Source organism: Chenopodium album, chromosome 6 (genome assembly GCF_948465745.1).
Source record: "Chenopodium album chromosome 6, dcCheAlbu1.1, whole genome shotgun sequence".
NCBI lineage: Eukaryota > Viridiplantae > Streptophyta > Magnoliopsida > Caryophyllales > Amaranthaceae > Chenopodium > Chenopodium album.
In genome coordinates this window covers 71476323-71484460 of record NC_137839.1, presented here as the reverse complement: position 1 = coordinate 71484460, position 8138 = coordinate 71476323, and positions in this window count along the sequence as shown.

Here is an 8138-nt window from a genome sequence, read left to right as displayed (position 1 = left end):
GTTCTAAAGTATTTATATTATGTTCTAAAGTTTTCCCATATGTTCTAAAGTTTTCTACTATGTTCTAAAGTTTTCCCTTATTATGTTTTAAAGTTTTCTATTATGTTATAATGTTTCTATTATGTTCTAAAGTTTTCCCATATGTTCTAAAGTATTTTATTATGTTCTAAAGTTTTCTATTATGTTTTATTATATTTTTTACTTATGTTCTAAAGTTTTCCCTTATGTTCTAAAGTATTTCTATTATGTTCTAACATTTTCTATCTATATGTTCTAAAGTATTTCTATTATGTTCTAAAATTTTGCCTTATGTTCTAAAGTTTTCTAATATAGTAAAAAAAAAATTTGAAATTAAAATCCAATAATAGAAAAACTCAAGCAAAAAAAAAAAATTTGGAAAAAAAATTGAAAATGAAAACTAGAAACTTAAAAAAAAAAAAAAAAAAAAGCGAAAAAATTAGGGAAAAAACAGAGGAAAAAACGAGGAAAAAAAAACAAAATAAAAATAAAAAATTGAAATCGAAAAAAAAAAAACTGGAAAAAAAAACGAAAAATAAAAATAAAAAACTTGAAAATAAAAATCGAAAAAAAATGGAAAATGGACAATAAAAAAAAAAAAAACTGAAAAATATAAATAACAAAATGGAAAATCAAAAAAAAAATTGAAAAATAAAAACAGAGGAAAAAAAAAACGAATTAAAAATAAAAAATTGAAATCGAAAATAAAAAACTGGAAAAAAAAACGAAAAATAAAAATAAAAAACTTGAAAATAAAAATCGAAAAAAAAAATGGAAAATGGACAAAAAAAAACAAAAAAAACTGGAAAATATAAAAAACAAAATGGAAAATCGAAAAAAAAAAATTGAAAATAAAAAATCGACAAAAAAAAAATGGAAAACAGAAAAAAAAATCGTAAAAAAAATTGAAAATCGACAAAAAAAAAAAAAAAAAAAAAAAAACTGGAAAAAAAAACTGAAAAATAGAATAAAAAAATGGAAAATCGAAAAAAAAATCGTAAAAAAAAATGAAAATAAGAAATCGAAAAAAAAATGGAAAATCGCCAAAAAAAAAAACTGGAAAATAAAAAAAATAAAAAAAAACTGGAAAATCGTAAAAAAAAAAGAATCGAAAAAACAACTTGAAAAAAAAAAACTGGAAATTAAAAAAATAAATTATTAAAAATCGAAAAAAAAAACCAAAAAAATAAACTTACCAAGTTCCTTGAGGTAGAGGAGAGAGAACAGAGAAAATGTTGAGGAGAGAGAAAATGTTGAGGAGAGAGATTTAGGGTTTTCTTTTATTTAAAGATTGAAAAAGAGTTATTAAAATTACAAAAATGCCATTACTAAAGGGGGATTTTAGATGGTTAGATCAAAATCATTGAACGGTTGGGATGGATTCTTATATAAGATTGGATTCTTATATAGAGGAGGGTTCTTATATGAGCCTTCCTCTATATATATATATATATATATATATATATATATATATATATATATATATATATATATATATTACATAAAAAAATTATTAAAATAACATTATTTATATGTTATTTTGTACTCGTACTATTTATTTATTTATTTATACTATATAATTAGTTCCAAAAAGCTTGTTATATGAGTGACAGTACAAAAGTGTGAAAAAATTATCATTGTCAATTGCTAAACGTACACTTCAATTTCGCCATAAAGGTATAAACCGAACTCTCAATGCTCAAATTGATAATGTAAATTTTTTTAAAAAAAAAATATTCTTGTATTCATGCTAAAGTGTGGGGTTGTAGAAAAAATTATGTCTCCTAAGCTTCTAATCATCATGGCAAAATGTGGGGGTGGAGAAGAAATAGTTGTGCCTTCAACTCTAAAGTGTTGTAATTGCTACGATGAATCAATTTTGAGATAAACTATTATTGAGGATATTATATTTTAGGAAATTATATTTTAGGAAATTATATGATAATATTTAGTTGCTATATCTTGTGCCTAGAATATAATCTTTTGAGATCTTTGTGATATTTCCTAATTTTATCAGATTAGGGAAACCTTGTATTATATATTGGCTATGGCCGTATCAATGGGAATCAAGCAATTGAGTTTGTTCAATTTAATATATTCTCTCTAACTTAGCATGGTATCAAGAGCAGGTTGAAATTTTTTTTCCAACAATGGTCGGAGACAACACGTCTCCATTATTGTCACTTCATTCTCTCGAAATTACACCCATTACACCGTTTTCCCTTGGGTTGCAAGGTCAACCTAAGAATTTTTTAACTTCTACCCAACTCAAAGTTACCAATTTCCATGATAAATCTGATAGAATTTGCAACAACAACTGTCATGTGGAGGTCAATTGTGATTTTCATGCAACACCAAATGATTGCTGCAAGGGGGGAAGCACTCTGCTTGTTGTGCTTTCCATGTGCGTACTAATGCAGTTTTGGGGTCGAAGGTTTCAGCCGAAAGCTACTCTACTAATGGTCATGTGTTTTCTAATGAACAATGGAAGGTGATTACGGGTTTGTGTGCTAATGCCGAAAAATACTTGAATAATTCATTTGATGTTACCTCTTGGATTATTGATACAGGGGCGACTCATCATGTCACCGGAGATAAATCTTGGTTGTTTGATATACAAAGTTTTGAATGTCCGGTCAGTCTTCCCAACGGTGGCACAGTGGTGGCTTCTTTAATTGGTTCAGTTTGTTTGTCAGAAAAAATTAAATTAACCAGGGTTCTTTATGTTCCTCACTTGAGTTGTAATTTGCTTTCTGTGTCACAACTTACCGATGAGATTAATTGTATTGTCCAATTTAACCCTTATATACGTGCTATACAGGATCAAACGAAGGAGCTGATTGGAACGGGAGTTAGGAGAGACGGACTATACTATTTTAGCAATTCAGATTCGGTGAATTATGTTGATGTGGGTGAAGCAACCTCAACCTGGGAGTTGTGGCATCGTCGAATGGGTCATCCCTCCGAAAAAGTAGTTAAGTTACTTCCTCATGTTAGTGGCGATAAACATAATCTTGCTAAAGGGTGTGAGGTATGTATGCGTGCTAAACATCCTAGAGATAAATTTCCTTTGAGTGATGGTAGAGCTTCTAGGATTTTTGAGAAAATACATTGTGATTTGTGGGGTCCATATCGACATGTCTCGTCGTGCGGAGCTCGTTATTTCCTGACTACTGTTGATGACTATTCCCGAGCTGTTTGGATTTATTTGTTGGTTGATAAAACTGAGGTTTTTAGAATGTTTTTAGCATTTGTTGCAATGGTCACTACAAGAAAAATCACTTTTCGTAGCGATTATTTCGTAGCGATTGTTCATTCCCTACAATATGCAAGTATGTTTGTGAAATAATTAAGGATGTCGTATCATTTTTACAATCGCCATGGTTTCCCATACAAAATCGATACGGAAAGCATAATAATACATATCCACACTATTTTTACACATTTATATAATTTTGAGAAATCGTATCATTTACAATCGCCACTAAATCCTAAAAATTGATACGAAAAGCCTTTTCAACACTAGATATATAAATATTGTTTGAAAAAGAATACATAAAATATGTCATAGCTTATTGGTGAAACATTTAATATAAGAGTTTGAGGTTGCATGTTCGAATCTTGTAAAGATCATACGCATGTTTTTTTTTTTGAAGAAAATGAGTTGAACATTTATAGCGATTGTAATCGCTACAATAATCACCACGATTGGATGTAGTTTTTCGTATCGATTATTGAGGCCAACCCCAGCGATATTGAAAACCACTACTAAAGGCTAAGGCAACGGGGGATATTGTATCGAATGACCATTCGTTGGGAAAGCTTTTTGTTGCAATTACAATCGATACTAAAGGTTAAAATAATCGCTACGAAAAGGTTATTTTCTTGTAGTGGGTTGATAGACAATTTTCTCAGACCATTAAAGTTGTGCAAAGTGATAATGGCACGGAATTTAATTGATTGCGTGATTATTTTAGCGCTACCGGTATTATTTTTCAAACCTCTTGTGTGGGGACTCCACAACAAAATGGGAGGATTGAGAGAAAACATAAACACATTCTTGAAGTTGGGAGATCTTTGAGGTTTCAAGCTAATTTGCCTATTTATTTTTGGGGGAAATGTGTCCTTGCCGCTGCTCACCTAATTAATCGTACACCCACTCCTTTGTTACAAAATAAAACTCCATTTGAAATTTTGTTCAATAAACCACCCTTATTTGATGCTCTTCGTATTTTTGGATGTTTGTGTTTTGCTCATAATCAAAAGACAAATGGAGACAAATTTGCTAGCCGCAGTAGAAAGTGTGTGTTTGTAGGATATCCGTTTGGTAAAAAGGGATGGAGGTTGTTTGATTTGACTACAAAAGAATTTTTTGTTTCAAGGGATGTCAAATTTATTGAAGAGGTTTTCCCTTTTGAAAATCCTGAAGCTGTGAACATTTCACATAGTGAGTATGAGGCTCAACAAATTCATGAGGATTTTTCTGACATTAATTTTGAGGAGGAATTAAATGTTGGAGACCAGGTCGTCCAACTAGGCCCAAGTCCAGACCCAGCGATAGGCCCATCATCACCAGCGCCCAATGGGTCTCCAAACCAACAACCCGAGTTGGAGTCTGCTCAGGCCGCTGGAAACCCATCGGTTGCTGGGCCTTCTCATATGCGGCCCAACGCTGCCTCTGATCCAACGCAGCCCATTGCTCATGCTGACAACACAGCGCATGTTGGGCCTATTGGGCAGCCTGTTTCAGCATCTCCAAATCAGCCCACTTCACTTGGGTTAGATAATTTAAGCGGCTCCAATGATCATCAAATGGGTCGTGGATTTCGACAAAAAATTCCCAATGTTCATCATCGTGACTATGTGACTCACTCAGTTTTTGCTAAAAGTCTGTCTCCGTCCACTCCGTCTTCAATCCCTCCTTCAGGTACGCCTTACCCTCTAGCACACTATATAAATTGTGACATGTTTTCTGTGAATTATCGCAAATTTCTTGCAGCTGTTGTTTTGGGAAAGGATCCAAAATCCTTTAAAGAAGCGATGAAATCCGAAGGTTGGCGACGTTCTATGAAAGAAGAAATAAGGGCATTGGAAGATAATAGGACTTGGACATTGGAGCATCTTCCTCCTGGCAAGAAAGCTCTAGGTTGTCAATGGGTGTATAAGACAAAATTTTTGTCTAATGGTGATATTGAACGTCTCAAGTCTCGTTTGGTTGTTTTTGGTAATCATCAACGAGAAGGCATTGATTATGGTGAGACCTTTGCTCCGGTTGCAAAAATGACTACTATTCGTGCTTTTCTTGCTATAGCAGTTTCAAAAAACTGGGAGATTCAGCAAATGGATGTTCATAATGCTTTCCTACATGGTGATCTAGAAGAGGAAGTGTACATGAAATTACCCCCAGGTTTTGAGAGCTCGAATTCGAGTTTGGTGTGTCGTTTGAGAAAGTCTTTGTATGGGTTGAAACAAGCTCCGAGATGTTGGTTTGCAAAACTCACTACGGCTCTAAAAGGGTACGGTTTTATTCAGTCTTACTCTGATTATTCTCTTTTCACATACACTAAAGGCAATGTTCAGATTAATGTCTTAGTTTATGTTGATGATCTTATTATTTCTGGGAATGATTCCGCTGCATTAAATGTGTTCAAAGCTTATCTTGGTGATTGTTTCAAGATGAAGGATCTTGGTCCTTTGAAATATTTTTTGGGCATTGAAGTTGCTCGTAGTAAGTCAGGTTTGTTTTTGTGTCAACGAAAATACACCTTGGATATTGTTTCTGAAGCAGGGCTATTAGGTGCGAAACCAAGTGGTTTCCCGATTGAGCAGAACCACAGGCTAAGTCTTGCTAGTGGTGAGTTACTTGAGAATCCCGAGTCTTATCGTAGACTGGTAGGGCGGTTGATTTATCTCTCGGTGACTAGACCGGATTTGGCATATTCGGTTCATATTCTTTCACAGTTTATGCACGAGCCACGGATTGAGCATTGGGAAGCAGCTCTCAGGGTGGTTCGTTATTTAAAAGGTACCCCAGGACAGGGTATTTTGTTGAGTGCAGATAGTGACCTGACTTTGCAGGGATGGTGTGATTCAGATTGGGCGGCGTGTCCTCTTACTCGTCGTTCGTTGACAGGTTGGCTTGTGTTCCTTGGTAAATCACCTATTTCTTGGAAGACCAAGAAACATCCCACAGTTGCCACATCCTCTTCTGAGGCTGAGTATCGTTGCATGTCTTCAACCACACATGAGTTGAAATGGTTGAAGGCCTTGCTTTTGAGTTTGGGTGTTGAACACCCTAAGGCGATCAAGTTGTTTTGTGATAATCAATCTGCTTTATATATAGCTCGAAATCCAGTTTTTCATTAACGTACGAAACACATTGAGATTGATTGTCACATTGTTCGTGATGCCATTACAGAGGGCTTAATTGATCCTTCCTATGTTTCCACTAAGGAGCAACTTGAATTGCAGACATTTTCACTAAGGCGCTTGGGAAGTCTCAGTTTGATCATCTTCTTTCCAAGTTGGGCATTTACAATCCTCATGCTCCAACTTGAGGGGGGGTATTGAGGATATTATATTTTAGGAAATTATATGATAATATTTAGTTGCTATATCTTGTGCCTAGAATATAATCTTTTGAGATCTTTGTGATATTTCCTAATTTTATCAGATTAGGGAAACCTTGTATTATATATTGGCTATGGCCGTATCAATGGAAATCAAGCAATTGAGTTTGTTCAATTTAATATATTCTCTCTAACTTAGCAACTATTCTAACGTTGGGCATCTTTCTTTTTTAAAAAATGCTACATTGAATGAAGTGTAACCAAAGTTAAATATATGTGTGAAGATGTTGCAGTAATTATATTACCTTGGGTTGTTAGGCATTCCATGTTTCATTTCTTGATCAAGTTACTAACACTATTACAAAAACGGCCTTATAGAGTTGTGCAACTTTCACTCATGTAGATCGATGAATTTTAATTTTCCTTTTCTTTTAGTACACTCATGGCTACATGTCCTCCATTATTCAACGTGTTGGTAAATTAATAAAATTAGATTGACATATTTAAGAGAATGACGATACAATTCTGTATATCTCTATTTGTTTCAAAATAAACACATTTCTATATCTTTGATCAAGGTTATACATAGAAGAAAGTAATGTTCGTTATTAGTATTAGTGTAGAGAAAAGATCCTTTAAAGTGGAGTCATAATTAAGGAGTTGCTTATGCATCTGAAGGAAACAATTGAAGCTAAATAAGTTTGATCAAACTCAAAGCTAAAAACAAGAGAGCATTCGCCTGAATTTCATCTTGGTTTGCATGAACTCGCTCGAAATTGATGCTTTGTTTTATTTAGCGGCCTTCAATTTCTTCCTTTTCGATGTGAATGCTTCTTCATCGTTGGATTTTTATAAATTCCATCCCTACATTGTACATTTTGCCTTAAACTTTGAACATCTAACTTGAGAAATTTTATGAGAAGCAGTTGACTTTCATACAATTCATGCTTGTATATTTGACTCATTCGTTATCAATACTATTCCCTCCGTCCCTTTATTAGATTCTTATTTCTAACATTTATTCCTCACATAATAGAGAGAAGTAGGAATCTAATTAAGGGACGGAGGGAGTACTCCATAGTGCAAAGGTTGGTTTTTCTCCTAACTCTCGAGTTTCCCACAATAATAAACTTGTCTTTGCTTTTGTCATGTTTTTTTTTCGATCATGGCTGGTTGCTTGCCGCTCTTGTTTAGTTAATTGTTAGTGTGAGTGGCAATTGCAAAACTAGTTTCATATCTAAATCACAAGTAAAAGGAGCATGAGGTAGAAGCTTACTCTTATTTTGTTGAAGGTAAGGTTGGTGAGGACAATTGGTTGATTTTTCTTGCCTGGGGCACGTGGGGGATTACTTTTTAACCTATGGCCATCTATCTAGGTGGCTAGGGTTAGGCTTTTTTTTTTTTTAGGAAAGATAGTAACCCGTATTATTAAATTATATCTAATTCAATTCCGTCAAAGTTGTAAGGCTTTGGGGGAAGGAACCCAAAATAACGTTCTCCATATTATATCCGGTATCCCATCTCACAGCAAGATGAGCGATCGTATTACAA